Raw genomic sequence first — 16,097 nt, forward strand, 5'->3', positions numbered from 1 at the left:
AAACGAATGTGTACTTTTAATTGAACATGTCCATCTTGCTCAAAATTTCGTCCTCTTCGCAATCATGAAAAGAAATAGGACCTCTTTACGTGTAAAATTGGAGATATAGCGCTCGATAGTCCTTAAGGCATTGAAAGTATAAAATCTACAAAAAGAGAGTAAAACCCAAGGTAGCTCCATTCTAAATATGTAAAATGCATGTTTTACTACCCTAGATTTCACACATAAATGTGCTCATCAGTCTCACCTAAGACCATCCCGACCAGGGGTGGAGCCAGCTCGGTTGCCCTGGCTCGATTGACCCAACTCAGCCCCCCAGTGCAATGGCAGCAGACACTCCAAATACGGGTCCCTCGGGTGCTGAAGTCCCTGAGGCTAGCCTGGCAGAGTTTGAGGGGGAAGGCTCTGCTTCCTCCTCCGAGGAGAAGAAAACTGTGATCAATACCCCAAGCATCTTCACGCCCAAGGTACTCGACCTGATCTAGAGTCGATACGGCATCCCCGATTACGTGGTGATGCACGTCCCATACAAGAATGAACGAGTGGACGCCTCTGGGGACGAGGTGGCCCTTTACGATGTCGTCTTTCAGAGCAGCCTGAGGATTCCTGTGCTCGAGCTGGTCAGCTCGGTTCTGGATCACTGGTGCCTCGCTCCTAACCAACTAACTCCGAACTCATGGCGGACTGTTCTTGGCTTTGAGATGTTTGTCTCAAAGCTAGGTCAGACTGTGACATTGAACCTATTCCGGAAGATGTTCTTGATGAAGAGGCACACCTCAGGGTGGTACTACTTCACCAAAAGGGAGAGGGACGGTCCTTACAGCGACTTGAAGATGTTCCTCAACATGCCTTCTTCGGTGAAGAAATGGAAGGAGAGCTACTTCTACGTGGCGATGGAGGGGAACCCCTTCAAGAGCAGCTGGGTCAAGCCCACCCTCTCCGTGCTGAACTGAGCACCCAAGCTCTCCCCAACTGACCTCCAAACATATCAGATGTGTTTGGGTGGGGAGGCTATGGATGTTCGCATGCTGCAGGATGAAGACTTCCTTCAAAAGTGGGAGCTGAGTGAAGTCCCTGGTGAGGGTCCAATCGAGTCCGGTTCATAGTGGTTCAGCTCGATTTTTTTCAGTTTTAGCTTGTTTCCTTTATTGATCCAGCTCGGCTCTTTCTTGTCTTGCAGTGGTTAATGTGAAGGTAGACAATAAGGCCCTGCCTGCGGCTGCAGCCGAGGCGAGGAAGAAAGAGGCGGCCGAGCAGGTTGCCAAGAAAGTCAACAAGGGCAAGGCCGTGGTGAGCCCCAACCCAGGCGCTAACGTCGCCCCTCCCCCTGGCGCGGGCAACAAGTCCTCGCCCCTTATTATTGGAGGCAAGCAAGGGAAGGAGATGCACCCTCCAATCCAATATTCAGCTCGGCAAGGGACTTCGGGCTCTCTGAAAGGGAAGGAGCCAGCTGGCTCTGGAGAGAAGGCGCCAGGGTAGACTGGCACGCCTGACCGAGCTGGAGCAAGGTCCGACAGCCAGAAAAGGTGGTGCTCGCCAGTGGACGAGGGATAGCACGGCAACCCTCCCAAAGTGGCCCGGACGGGGAAGCAGCTCACGGATCCCTGAGTGGAACTAATGGAGAACGGCACCATTTTGGACCCCGTTGCAGCTCGAGTTTGGTGCCGTCGTAGCCGTCCCAAGAAGGACGTTGCCTGTGTGAGGAAGTTGCCTGACCTCGACTTCGTAGAGCAGGTCTATGCTCGGATGGGCAACGTAAGTATTTTTTGCCTCTCACCCTTTGTGTTTATTTGAGTTCCTAGTATTCATGGCTCCATTGGATCAATGCAGGGTTTTGCTTATGCGGTGGAGGCTGCCCAACGGTTTGAGAACATGGCCGTTGCTCGTGCTAAGGTGGACGATGAGGTAAAGTGTCTTCGGGGGAGCTTCAAATGGCCATGGGTCAGCTGGAGAGTGAGAAGAGAAAGGCCCAATCTGAGGAGCAAAGGGTGAGAGACCATGAGGAGAGGGCTGGCGAGCTGGAGCGCAAGGTTGCTAAGCAGCTCAGGATCAATAGCAGCCTTGTCAAGGAGAAAGACGCACTCCAGAGCGAGCTAGCCGAGGCTCAGGAGGCCAGTAAAAAGAAAGAAGCTGAACAATCAGCTCGGATTTCTAAGCTGAAAAAGAAGCATCAGGCCGAGCTGGCTTCGAACGATGAGGTCGCTGCTGAGAGGTGGCTGAACTCTGAAGTTGGTCAGAAATGGCTAGTTGACGTCAATGTCTCCTCATTTCATGCCGACTTAGAAGACGCCATTCAGTTCGTCCTTGGCAAGACGCCAGATCATGATTTTTCTGAGTATGAGCAGTGCGCTCCTCCCCTAGCTCCTTCAATGTCGTTCGCCGGTCAGGCTGAGGTTGGTGAGGAGGTGACTCAAGCCGACCCTAAAACAACCAAGTGAACCACCTCTCTCCCTCTTGAGCTAGCCTCCCAATTTCCACAATACTGATGTTGCCTTTTTCCCCTTTTTTCTTTTTTTTTCTTTTTCCCCATTGCGGGAGCGATGTAATCTTCTTTCTTCTCTTCTATTTTTTTTTTTTTTTTTTTGTAAAAGTCCCATTTGAGAGTCAATGTAACTTTTGAGGGTTTCTTCCCTCCTTCATTAATGGAAAAGAATAACTTTTTCTTCACTCATTGTGCCTCTTCAATTTTTGTAAGGTAGTTCCATTATTCAGTTGAGCTTGATTCGGTCTTGTGTGTCTTAATATTGCAAAGCATCATGCCTAGACCTGGGCCGCAGTACAAGTATGCCCAACCCAGATTGGGACTTGGTGCCGAGCTGGAGCTCGCCCTTCATGCCTTAGATGTTGTCTTTGAGTTACCAAACTAGGGTATGGTCTTGGTAGTGCCGAGCTTGAGCTCGGTCTTAGATGCTGTCAAGCTGGAGGTCGGTCTTTATGCCTTAGATGTTAAGGTCTTGAGTTGCCAAACTAGGGTCTGGTCTTGGTAGTGTCGAGCTTGAGCTTGGTCTTAGATGCTGTCGAGCTTGAGCTCGGTCTTTACGCCTTAAATGTTAAGGTCTTGAGTCGCCAAACTAGGGTCTGGTCTTGGTAGTGCCGAGCTCGAGCTCGAGCTCAATCTTTAGACCTTAGATGTTAAGGTCTTTAAGATGCCAAACTTGGGTCTGGTCTTGGTAGTGTCGAGCTTGAACTCGGTCTTAGATGCTGCCAAGCTAGAGCTCGGTTTTTATGCCTTAGATGTTAAGGTCTTTAAGATGCCAAACTTAGGTCTGGTTATGGTAGTGCCGAGCTTGAGCTCAATCTTAGATGCTGCAGAGCTGGAGCTTGGTATTTATGCCTTAGATGTTAAGGTCTTGAGTCGCCAAACTAGGGTCTGGTCTTAGTAGTGCTGAGCTCGAGCTCGGTCTTAGATGCTGCCGAGTTGGATCTCGATCTTTATGCCTTAGATATTAAGGTCGTTAAGATGCCAAACTTGGGTCTGGTCTTGGTAGTGCCGAGCTTGAGCGTGGTCTTTATGCCTTAGATGTTAAGGTCTTGAGTCGCCAAACTAGGGTCTGGTCTTGATAGTGCCGAGCTTGAGCTCTGTCTTTATGCCTTAGATGTTAAGGTCTTTAAGATGCCAAATTTGGGTCTGGTCTTGGTAGTGCCGAGCTTGAGCTCAGTTTTAGATATTGTCGAGCTGGAGCTCGATCTTTATGCCTTAGATGTTAAGGTCTTGAGTCGCCAAAGTAGGGTCTGATCTTGGTAGTGCCGAGCTTGAGCTCAATCTTTATACCTTAGATGTTAAGGTCTTTAAGATGCCAAACTTGGGTCTGGTCTTGGTAGTGCCGAGCTCGAGCTTGGTCCTAGATGCTGCCGAGCTGGAGCTCTGTCCTTATGCCTTAGAAGGGCTAGATATTTGGGAGAAGCTTCATAGTATATTGATGTGTGGTATGCACTTGGGATAAATATATTGCTTCGAAATGTAATCTAATTCGCTCTGTGAATAAAATTGAATAACTGAGTGAATAACTGAGATATGAAAGCTAAGGTGTTGACGATATAAAATCTATAAGACTAACACCCAATCGAGGGGATTTCAATGCCACCTACTGATAAAATTATTTACTGATAATTTTTTTTTAGATTTTCAACATTTCATGCCCCTGGTATAGTTGTACCCCCCTGAGTCTGCAAGTGGTAAGTACCGAGGCGCACCACTTTGGAGACTATGTATGGGCCTTCCCAGTTCGCGCTTAGCTTGCCTTCACTTCTTAGGTCCGCTGCAGCTGCTTTCCTGAGGACCAAGTCACCAACTATGAATCCCCGTGGTTTGACCCTTCGGTTGTGATACTGTTAGACTTTCTGCTTGTAGGTTTCATTTTACGCAAGTGCTTCTTCCTGAACTTCGTCTATGAAGTCGATGTTTGCTTGTAGTCCAGCTTCATTCTATGAAGCTTCGACGACTGTTGATCGGAACGAGGCTTGGGTCACCTCCACAGGGGTTAATGCTTCAGTCCCGTATGCCAATCGGAACGGCATCTCCTTTGTGGGGGTCTGAGCTGAGGTGTGATATGCCCAAAGTACACTGAGTAGCTGGTCTACCAAGTTCTTCTTTTCCTGGTTCAGCCTCTTCTTTATTCCATCTAGAAATATTTTGTTGGATTTTTTTACCTGGCCGTTCGATTGTGGGTGTACTACAGCAGTGTTTCAGAAATCAATGTTAAAGTTACTGTAGAAGAGCCTGAATTTTCAATTGTCGAATTGTTGACATTATCTGTGACAAGTATCTTTGGGACACCGTAGCTATATATGATGTCATCCCTCACAAACTTTTCCACTACCTGCTCAGTGATTTTGGCTAGGGGACGTGCTTCCACCCATTTAGTGAAGTAATCGATAGTGACAATCAAGAATTGGACACCGTCCTTTCCTTTTTTAAACTGTCCTAGGATATCCATTCCCCACATTACGAACGGGATTGGGCAGATCACAGAGCTAAGTTCTATGGCTGGGACGTGTGGTATTGGGGTGTGTACTTGACACTTAAAGCACCGCCGGATGAACTTTATTGCATCTTGTTGCATTTTTTCCAGTAGAACCCTTGGCGCAACACCTTGGAGGCCAGTGCCCTTCCCCCGATGTGTCCCTCACAAATTTCTTCGTGGACTTTGCGAAGTGTCTCTTCAGCTCAGTTCGGGGGCAGGTACTTCAGCATAGGCCAGGAATTTCTCTTTTGTAAAGTGCTCCACCTTATAGGGTGTATTTAGCTACCCTCCTTTTGACTGCCCCTTGCTTCTATCTGATATCCTGGGAGATGTTCGTCTCGTAAATAGTCTACAATGGGGTCCATCCAGCTCGGCTAGGCTTGCTTCATATTGTTGCACATCAATTCTTGCTCATAGGTAGGTTGGTCTAGTACTTCAAAGTATACTGAGCTTGCACAGTCCCCAAGTTCTACTGGAGCTAGTTTGGAGAGGGTGTGCCTACTACTATATTTTCCTCCTATGGGATCTGTACCATTGCGAACGTGTTGAAACTAGGCATCAGACGATGCACTTCTTTTAAATATTTGGTCATTCTCTTTTCCTTTGACCTCGTATTGTCCATTGACTTGGTTCACAATTAATTGGGAGTCACTATGTGCGACTAGGTCGTCCGTCATTATAGATTTTGCCAGTCTGATTCTCGTTATCAGGGCTTCATATTCTTCCTCGTTATTTGTTGCAGGGAATGCAAATCTGAGGGCGTACTGTATCATGAATTTCTCAGGGCTTTGCAGCACAAGTCCTACACCGCTCCTTGTTGTGGCGTTGGATCCATCAACAAAGAGTTTCCACTTTCTATTCGGCTCGGCCTCAGGCTCTGCTGCTTCTTCCATCTGCATACATTCTACCAAGAAATCATCCAATGCCTGGCCCTTGATTGCACTTCTCAATCAGAATTCAATGTTGTGCTCACTTAACTCGACAACCCAACTCACCATACGTCCTACTATGTTGGGGCTGTGAAGTGACTTTCTTAGTGGTTGATCAGTTAGTACAGCTATGGTGTGTGCTTGGAAGTAGGGCCTCAACTTCCTGGCTGTCACGACCAATGCCAATCAAACTTTTTAATTCTCCAATACCTTGTCTCTGCTTCCAAGAGCACATGACTCACATAATAGATGGGCCTCTGGGTATTTCCCTCCTCTCTCACAAGGACTGGGCTAAGCTATAGCTCCTCTCCTGGCTCTGGCCGGCTCAGCAGAGGGGGCTTAGTTAGGTAGGCTTTGATTTCCTCAAAAGATGCTTCGTATTCCTCCGTCCAGCGAAACTGATGTTGACCTTTTTCCTCCTTTTAGTATCTTAAAGAAAGGAAGACACTTATCTCCAGCTCGGGACAAGAACCTGTTTAGTGTGGCCAGGCACCCCTTCAGTTTCTGAACTTTGTGAATATTTCTTGGCAGACGTATTTCTTGAATGGCCTCAATTTTGGAGGGGTTTGACTCTATTCCCCTTTGCGATACTAGGAAGCCTAGGAATTTCCCAGAGGTTACTCCAAATGCACACTTGGTAGGATTTAGTCTCATCTGGCTCTGTCGTAGGACGTTGAAGGCCTCCTTCAAATCTAGCACATGATCGTTGCCTTTCGCGCTCTTGACCAGCATATCATCAATGTAAACTTCCATATTTCTCCCGATCTGGCTTCGAAACATTGTATTCACCATCCTCTGGTAAGTGGTGAGGAAAGCAGTTTTCTCCTCATCTTCCACCTTCATCTTTATCTGTTATAGCCGGAATATGCATCCATGAAGGTCAAAATCTCATGGCCTACAGTCGAGTCTATAAGGGAGTCAATCCGGGGAAAAGGATAGCAGTCTTTGGGACAGGCCTTGTTCAGGTCGGTGTAGTCTATACATATCCTCCACTTTCTGTTGGACTTCGGAACCATGACCACATTGGCTAACCAGGTCGGGTACTTTACTTCCCTCACAAACCCCATGGCAAGGAGTTTGTCAACCTCCTCGTTGATGATGGTGTTCCGCTCAGTTGTGAAGATCCTGCGCTTCTATTGGACAGGCTTGAAGCTAGGGTTAACATACAGACTGTGCTCAACTACAGCCCTGGAGATGCCTAGCATATCAAAAGCTTTCCACATAAAAATATCAGAGTTTTCGTCGAAGAAGTTCAAAATCTCGTCACGGCGTTGGGAGCTCAGCAATGCTCCAAGCTAAACAGTTTTTTATGGCTCGGCCTCAGTGATTGGGACGATAAGCAACTGTTCAACTAGCTCGGCTCGGGTCAGGAGGCTTTCATCTCAGTAATCAACAATTTCTACCATACACGCTAGGTCTGAACATGGTTTCTTGATAGACTTTATGAAGTTGGCATAGCATTCTCGGGATTCCTTTTGGTTGGACTTGCATTTCCTGACTCCACTGGTGGTGGGGAATTTGATTTTCATGTGCTTAGTGGACACAATCGCCCCAAGGCCATTAAGACCAGGTCGGCCAAGGATTACATTGTAAGGTGAGGCGATCTTGGCGACCATAAAAGAAACCATGGTAGTGGTTGTCTGAGCTCCCTGTCTGATGGTCATAGGCAAGTCTACAACTCCTTCTAGCTCTGCTAGCGTGCCTGAAAATCCGTACAAGGGTCCTGGGGCCGGCTTTAAGGCATTTGTGCCAAGCCCCAGTTTTAAGAAGGCCTTATATGACATAAGGTCAATGAAGGCTCTTGTGTCCACTAGGACCCTGTGGAAGGGGTGGTTGGCCACCACTAATTAAACTATGACAGTGTCGTTGTGAGGCCAGTTCAACTCTTCCAGATCTCTGTCAGAGAATGTAATGGGTGGATCCGTTTTGAGGGCTTTGACTGGTTGTTCGGTGATGCATACAAACCATGTGTGTGCTTTGGATTTTCTGACTGATTCCACCGTGGGTCCACCTATGATTGTTAGAATGGCTGGACCCATGGGCTGGTTATCAAACGAGTCAGCTCGGTCCGTGGTTGTTTCCTTGGGCTGATCAGCTTTATTTTGACTAGGCCCGGCATCGTCTCTCCTCGGCTTAGGCCAGTTCCCACCATACTTCTGCTTCAAATACTTGTTAAGATATCTAGCCCTAATGAGCTCATTAATTTTCCTTTTCAGAGATTTGTAGTCTTCAGTGTTATGTCCATGGTCACGGTGGTACCGGTAATATCGGTTGGGGTTCCTCTCCTTTAGTTTAGCCATCATGGGCGTGGGCCAACGAAAATACTTTTGATCTTAGATCTCTAAGAGCAGGTTTATTCGAGAACAATCAAGTTCATATCACTCGGGCTCAGCTGTGTAGGGTGGCCGATCTGTTCTATTCTTCTTCGACTCGTGAGAATCGTCCCTAGGCCTCAGAGGCCTTTTCTTCTCCTTCTCTGATTGATCACCTCTGTCAGCTATTCCTCTGGTGGCCAGGACTTCCTCCATGTTGGCGTATTGATTGCACCATCTCAACAGCTCGAGCATTGTTTCTAGCAAGGCAAGGGCTAGAGACTGGACTAGATCAGGGTGCATTACCCCGTTGCACAACGTGCTATACGCCACTTTTTCAGGTAGGTTTTTTACCTCCAGCATCACCTTAGTGAATCAGGCAAGGAACTCTCTTATAGTCTCTCTTGCTTCCTGCCTCATGTTCATCAAGTTTTGCATAGTTCACTTTTGCTTCATACTTGCTTGGAAACGTGTGAGAAACGCTATTGTCAGCTCTTCATAGTTATGGATGGACCAGGGCTGCAAGTTCGACATCCACACCAGCGCAGCTCCTTTTAATGAGGCTGCGAAGGCTCGACAGAGAATGGCGTCTGACCTGCCATGAACTGTTATAGATGAGATGTAATACAGGAGATGATCATAGGGATATGTGGTGCCGTCATATCCATTAAAGACAGGTATCACGAAATTTGGGGGTAGCTCGGCGTCTATCAGTTTGTCGGATAGTGCATTATGGGCCGGAGTTACAGTTATGTCGGCCAGGTGCCTTTACCTCTGCATTCCTTCTACTCGCTCAGTGAGGCATTGGATACGGCTCTCCAGGTCATCCCTTCTCTCCTCAGCTTGGTGATCCAGGGAGCGGCCCACACTTTCGGATCTTCTGGGGCTTCTTCCTCTATCTTGGTGACCACCAGGCCGACCCTGACCTCCAAGGGGTGGATCTTGCCGAATTTTCCTCAGGAGTTCTCGCGTTCTTCTCTGTGCAGACGAGTGCCTCTAGTGAGTCTTTGAGGCGATAGCTGGCATCTACCTACCCGGGTGGGGATCTACTAGCATCATGTGTCTCTGGACTCCAGTGACGTGCAGAACGATGACCTCTCCCATTCTGGGAGGGAATGGGACCTTGCCGGTGCCCCTTGGTAGGAGACCAGGGTGGTACCGAATGAACAATACGTGATGTTATGGCCGACCCCCTCCTAGTTGTTGATTGAGGGGTGACACTGTTATTAGGAGATTCATCGTTAGGTTGTCTGCCCAGAATAGGCCTATGCAGCTGAGCTAAACCAGTCCATGGCACAGGAAGTGTTGAGCCAAACTGAAGTATGAACTCCCACACCAGTGTGTTTGTCGTTAACACCTGTAGCTGTAGGCTCTACATCTTCTCTTCCATATTCGGGTGAGTTACCTGGGATGATGGGACATGGCGAGATAGCTGAGGGTTTTGCTCGCGTTGATCTCCCTCTCCCTAGGCAACTTGCCCATCAGGCGGGGCTTGTTGGGGCCCTTGTGGAGGGGTCTCCACTGGGACATTCTCCTGTTCTGCCATTGGAGGTGAATGAGGACGTCCAAGTGGTAAATCACGAGTGGACCTTACTCCCATTGTTGTAGAAGAAACGCCCTTCTCACTCCTTAATTGCATTGATCCAAGGTAGCTTTTTGTAACGTTTTCCACGGACGGCGCCAATCTGATGCGGTAAAAATTAACTGGATGATCTTCCCTGTAGTTTCTAGTGCTCCAACCGACCTGCACAGAAGAGAGGATAGGAGAGAGAAGGACTGACCCGACAGGGGACTCTCCGATGCCTAAGTCAGATTTTTCCATAGCAGATGCTCAAGAGAGCTTTTTCAGTAAAAGAAGTGATCGATCCCCCTTGAGGGAGGCTTACCTTGATATTTATAGGCTGCTAATGGATGGAAGATGGAAGACGTTTGTGGAGAGTCTTGTTAGGAGTAGAGTCCTTGAGGGTAATGGCTCTCTAATGTTGGGAATATTCAATATCCTAGGGTATACTAGGGGAATATTCTCCTCTTATCTCAGAAATGCCAACCATGTGAGGGGTAGATGTCTCTGGTGACGTGTAGTGGATAAAATCATGTCCTTATGAATAGGAATTACGTTCCTTGAATGTAGGAGTGGACGAGAGCACGTTTCTGGGAACCTTATTGTTGACATTAGGCCGAGGTGACAGCTCGAGCTGATGGATGCCAAGGTGGTAGCACGGCCTGATGGAGGACCGAGGTGGCAGCACAGCCTGATGGAGTGCCGAGGTGGCAGCACGGCCTAATGGAGTGCCGAGGAGGTAGCTCGGCCATATGAGATGCCGAGGTGGCAGCACAGCCTGATGGAGGACCGAGTTGGCAGCACGACCTGAAGAAGGACTGAGGTGGCAGTGCGGCTAGATAAGGTATCAGTGTAGCATTGGTCAGGACGCTCCTTGACCATGCCGTGGTTAGGGAGAAATGCCCTCATCACTATCAAAAGAGCGAGAGTTAGGAATTCATCTTTGGAGTAAGATCCGAATAAGACGTGAATGTAAGATTTTTAGTTTATTTGTAAAATCCTTAACAGTAGAGAAGAAGCACCAGTTTAGAAAAAAAAAAAAAATTCAATAGAGTCATGTAGTTCTCTACTTATTTGGGCATTTGTCCTCCTAGACATTCTTATGGGGAGCAATTATTGTCTGCCGCTCTACACTGTTGAATTGTCTTGGATCAGTCCTATAGTAGGTCGCAATCAACCCATAACTTATCAAAGACAAAGATCGAAGTCAAGAAGTTCATTGTTCATGCTTCCAACCTATGCTTTCAACCCCGGAAACACTTTGCTGACACACACAGTCTTTGCCGCCCGCCCAGCTCGCGATCCCCAAATACAGTTTAAAGTAAAACTTCTCTCTACACCAGTGAGTAATGAGTATAGATGATGTCTAATTTCCACAAGTGATGGGTAATTCTATGGATATTTACATAGTGTGAATTGGGAACATATGAAATTTCAGGCTCAAATATAATCATATATTTCTCATGTAACGGAGGACATATGTAAGTGTGTGAAAGTCAAATTAAAATCGAATCAAGCCATTTACATCGTAACTAGAAACTATTTTGATTTCGATTTAAAAATGAGATTGGTTAGTAAATGGTTCAGTTTTTGTTTTAACCATTTAAATCAATTAAGTTTTGTTTTATATATTAAATAAGGAGAGGGTTCCCTAAAAGGCAACACAGGGGTCAATAGGAGCACTAGTAGAACTGCACAAGCATCAACAAGAGTGGGAACTTTTCATGAAGAGTTGATGTCATTTTGCCTCCCCTATGTCTAGGCATAGTGTTATGCAGCCTTTTAGGCTTCTTTTTCCTCATTAAATAATATATTTTTGAATAGATCCTTGTGGCCTTATCTTACATTGATGAAATTTTTTATTTCAAGTATTCATGCAAATTTCAAAAAAAAAAATGCACTGCCTGTTCAAACTTCCATCGTGTGAAATGAGAAATGAAAAGGGAATAAACGAAGAAGACCAGGTAAAGGCCCACGTGTTTAATTACAGAGAAAAGAGATTATTGGTATCCATTAGCGATTTGAGAGAAAAATCTTGTTGAATTGTAGACCTCTGACCCCAAAATTCAAACAATATGAATGACCTTAACAAAAATATGGAAATCCTTTGTATTTTTTTTTTTCATGCCATTAGTAATCAATTGTCAAAGGTGAAAGTCCTAGCATATTTTTTTAGGTCATTGGGTTTTTTTTTTTTTGGATATACAGGCCTTCTAGTCCTGTGGGTTCATATTGTCCCCACAATCGCATGGACCGAGATTGAATGAGAACCATTCAACTTTGTGTGAATCAGAACCACACACTCCCTGAGGTAAAGGTCCATTGGCAACTCAGCTATCCCTTGGGGTTTAAGGCATTGGAATTGGTAACGGTCTCGGGTGATACCGATATCGAAACGTATCAAGTGCATCAGTTTGAGTCAAATGATTTTTCCCTCAAATTGAATTAAAAAATCATTTTTAGACAAATTTACAAACTAATCAAAACCATTCCACCAATACAAGAGATACCATTCTTTAGAACGATGATCTCTAGACTACATGACACTATGAGCTTGGGGCGATAAGAGTTTCTAAATGGTTTTGTCCGGAGGAATAACATTTGTGGCAAAGTAGACTCACAATCTTTTACTCACATGTTAAATTTCAGTTAAATCAGTGAACTAAATAGCATATATATATATATATATATATTAACAATAGTTTTCGATGCCTACCATGTCATCTTGGCAGCCAAGTTACTTTGATATTCAGTTTTTAATTGGTGCACGCCTAATGTCATTGATTTGACGTGAGCATTTGTTGTGTGTTAACAGTTGTTTTCAGCTCAAGTCTCTTTGTGATTAATTTGTTACACGAGTTACATGTGATTGCTTGTAACTAAGATTTATCCTTGGGCCTATATTATAAAGTCGGACAAATTCAATTACAAAATAAATAAATAAATTTGCTTTACTTTGTCTTTTACACAATTTTCTCTTTTCATTGCCAATTCTTTATGGATTTTGGCATGTATTATATATTTCAACCGATGGACCCACCACAGGAAAAGAGAGATAAAAGGTAAGGGATGTAGAGGGGATTTTCACTGCTCTTTTTCGAGGTCATACTAGGATTGAATGAAAACTATTCAACTTTCACTGAAAACAGTAAAGAGTACTAAACATCCCCGAATTAAAACCAAAATCGAACCCCTATTCTTTCATTTCTAAATTGACACCCTCAGATTCTTCATTTCTTTTTCTTTTTCTTTTCTTGGTAAAACACCTTTCCTAGTTATTAACTGAACCACATATATAGTACTTTTTTTTTTTTTTTGGTAAAGATACATAGTACATATACCATATACCCGAATAATGAGGGATTAAAATCCCAAATCTGATTTTTTTTTTATTAGTCATCGCCTGTCGGCTACAAATCTTATAAACTAAACTAAGCGAACACGATTCCTGGATTCAAGGCACTAAAATTCTTCTCCTCATTCCTCACTGATAGGAAACCCAACAACCCTAATTTCTGGGAACAGTTAAGGGGGTGTTTGGTTTGGTAAATCAAATGGTGTATGTAATTATGTTTCTTTTTGAAAAATTGTTTGGTTGCCTTAAGATTAATGCATATTTTTCACGGGTTGAGATATTGACTTCCGTAGAGAACATCTTTCTGCTTTCTCCTTTTATACTAGATGATAAAAATGTTGCTCAAATCTGAGTTTAAGTGTTGAGATAAACTTAGATTTGAAACACATCCTTTGTAATATGATCATTTAAGGCTCCCCAACAACTCTCATAAGGTTTCTCTCTCCAACCACCCTTTCTTGTTTCTTACTCGGGGAGCAGTTCTAGTAGTAAAACCCAGAAACCCAAATCACTCAATAGCTCAGACCCATAAATCAGATTATTATTCAACAAGAAATAGTGAAACATATCGCTATCGGTAGAGCCACCGCTTTGAGGGAGGAGGTTACTGTGGATTTGGTGGTTGTCGTCAGAGTTGGAAGGAGGGTGATAGTACATCCTTGCCGTCTGAGGACAGTGAGAGTGAAAACGAGCAACGATTCTCACCCCTAAATCCAATATCTCCACATACTTTCCCATCTGTCTTCCTTCCCTTCCTCTGTCTCTGATGCTATGATTTCTCCTCTTCTAAAGACTATGATCCCTATAAAAGTTGTTTGTAGATTCCTTCTTTTTTATCCTTGATTCTTGGAATATGCTTATCCAGAAGTGCAGAATGAATGCGTTTTAGGGTTTTTCAATAATTTCAACCGTTAAAGCGTGCAAAATGAAAGGGGAAACCGCGTCAAATATCAACTACCAAGCAAGAAAGTGATGTTCTACGGTAAAGATACCAACGCACGTGGTGTAACTAGGGTGAAATGGGCTAGACTGAATTGGGTTGACCTTGACTTTTGTAATAGGGTGTCAATTCGTGGTCCGACCCGATTAAATTGATCAGGACCGATCATTTATAGACTGACCCAGTTTGGACTGTTTATTAAACATGTCAGATTTAAGCCTAGTCCGTTTATAAATGGTCGATCTGGACCTTTGGGCGTTCGATCGAGACCGATCAAATAACGCCAGATCGAGACCGGCCTATTGTGCACCGACTTGGCCTGACCCTTTAATGATTGTAGAATACCTATTTTACCCCCCAAATTAAAGAATAAAGACTAAAAAGTAAAGACATGTTCACATTTTAAATAATGGTTATTTTTGGTATCATTTATTGATTTATTTTCATTTTTTTGGGCTTGCATGAGTGGGCCGGAATATAATAGCACATTTTAAAGAGGGTCCGTTTAAAAACCTGTTAAAGCCCGTTTAACATTAAACATGTCCGTAGCCCGATTAAGGCCGGACTAAAGCCCGATTAAGGTAACCCGATTATAGTCCGAGGCCGATCGACCAAATATATAAGGTACCATGCCCTCAATAACTAAGCCTGATTAGTTAAATGGGCGGACACGGTGTAGCCTTTGAAAGTCTTCAAGCCTAATTAAGCCCGACCAAAACCGAACCGGCCCGACCGATTGACACCCCTGCTTGTGTGTATACTTCATCGAGGATACTCAATGGATCCACAACTTTTGGAATTCAACTAAACACTTTGTCCCACCGGGTTGTCCCTTAGTTAGGTAATATGATACTTGGAATTATCCCTCAGTTAGGTAATATGATACTTGGAATTCAACTAAACCCTTTGTCCCATCGGGTGATCCTGCAATATGATATGTGCACAGCAGGGAGGATAGATAAAATAGGGAAAGAAAAGGAGGTAAAATAGAAATTAGGAAATAATAAAGGAAATAGATAAGTCACTTTACCTTCTTTCTAAAAATATAGAAAACGAACCAATTATCATTCAAGTATTTCTTTCATTTCAAATAATTCCCATTTAAATATGAATTCAAAGTAGTTACAACTCCTCTCATACGTATAACACTTCTGGAACAAAAACGATACCAAACGAGCTCTTAAAAAATTATTCAATAACTACTAACAACATAAATATTAAATTATAAAAATAACTACACCCGTGGGACATCATCCACAAATCCATGTACCTAACACGATACGTGAAGTAGAGACAATTGAATGTAAGGTTTGTTTAGGAATGTGGTGGTAAGATGTTCAAGGCAAGCATGGCAAGGGAGGGTAGTTGCAGGGGTTGGGGCAGAATAGGGGTTGAGAGAAAAACAGGGTTGTTGGAGCAGAGTGGGGGTAGGGTAGTGTGCGATGGAACGGGGTGGGGTGGTTGCAAGGAAAGGTGTCAGAGAAGGGGAAGGTGGAGGGTTGTTGGGGGTTAAAATGGAAAAATATGTAATTAATTGGTTTTGAATGAATGTTCTCGATTTGCAAACCCAAACAATAACTTGGCGTAAGCACCATCTAGTAGCATTCTTTTTTCCCTTATAAAAATAAGGCTAAGGTTTCCGTGATACCAGCATGAGAAGAATCTCCTGCGCCACAAAAATGGAAGCGCGGAGAATGGTATATCACCCATATTTCGATTCAATCAACTAGGATGTTGGGTATTCCCACCCGCCCAGTAACGAATTCAAAACAAACTAAATTTCACCCAGAAGATTGGCAAAAGAACTAGAAAACACTCAAAAGGTCAATCAATTGAGTAATTAGTGAATTATTCGACCGAACTGAATTTTTCTGAATTTTATCAAAAATTCTGATCGGATTCGAATTTAAAATAAAATTCGATAAAATTCATGAATTTTTCAAAAGTAAATATAAAACGCAAATAATTCGGATCGAATTCGAATTAAACCGAATTATTCGGTCCAATTAAACAGTATTTAAAAAAAAAATCAAAAA

This window comes from Macadamia integrifolia, unplaced genomic scaffold (genome assembly GCF_013358625.1).
Source record: "Macadamia integrifolia cultivar HAES 741 unplaced genomic scaffold, SCU_Mint_v3 scaffold1972, whole genome shotgun sequence".
Classification (NCBI taxonomy): Eukaryota; Viridiplantae; Streptophyta; class Magnoliopsida; order Proteales; family Proteaceae; genus Macadamia; species Macadamia integrifolia.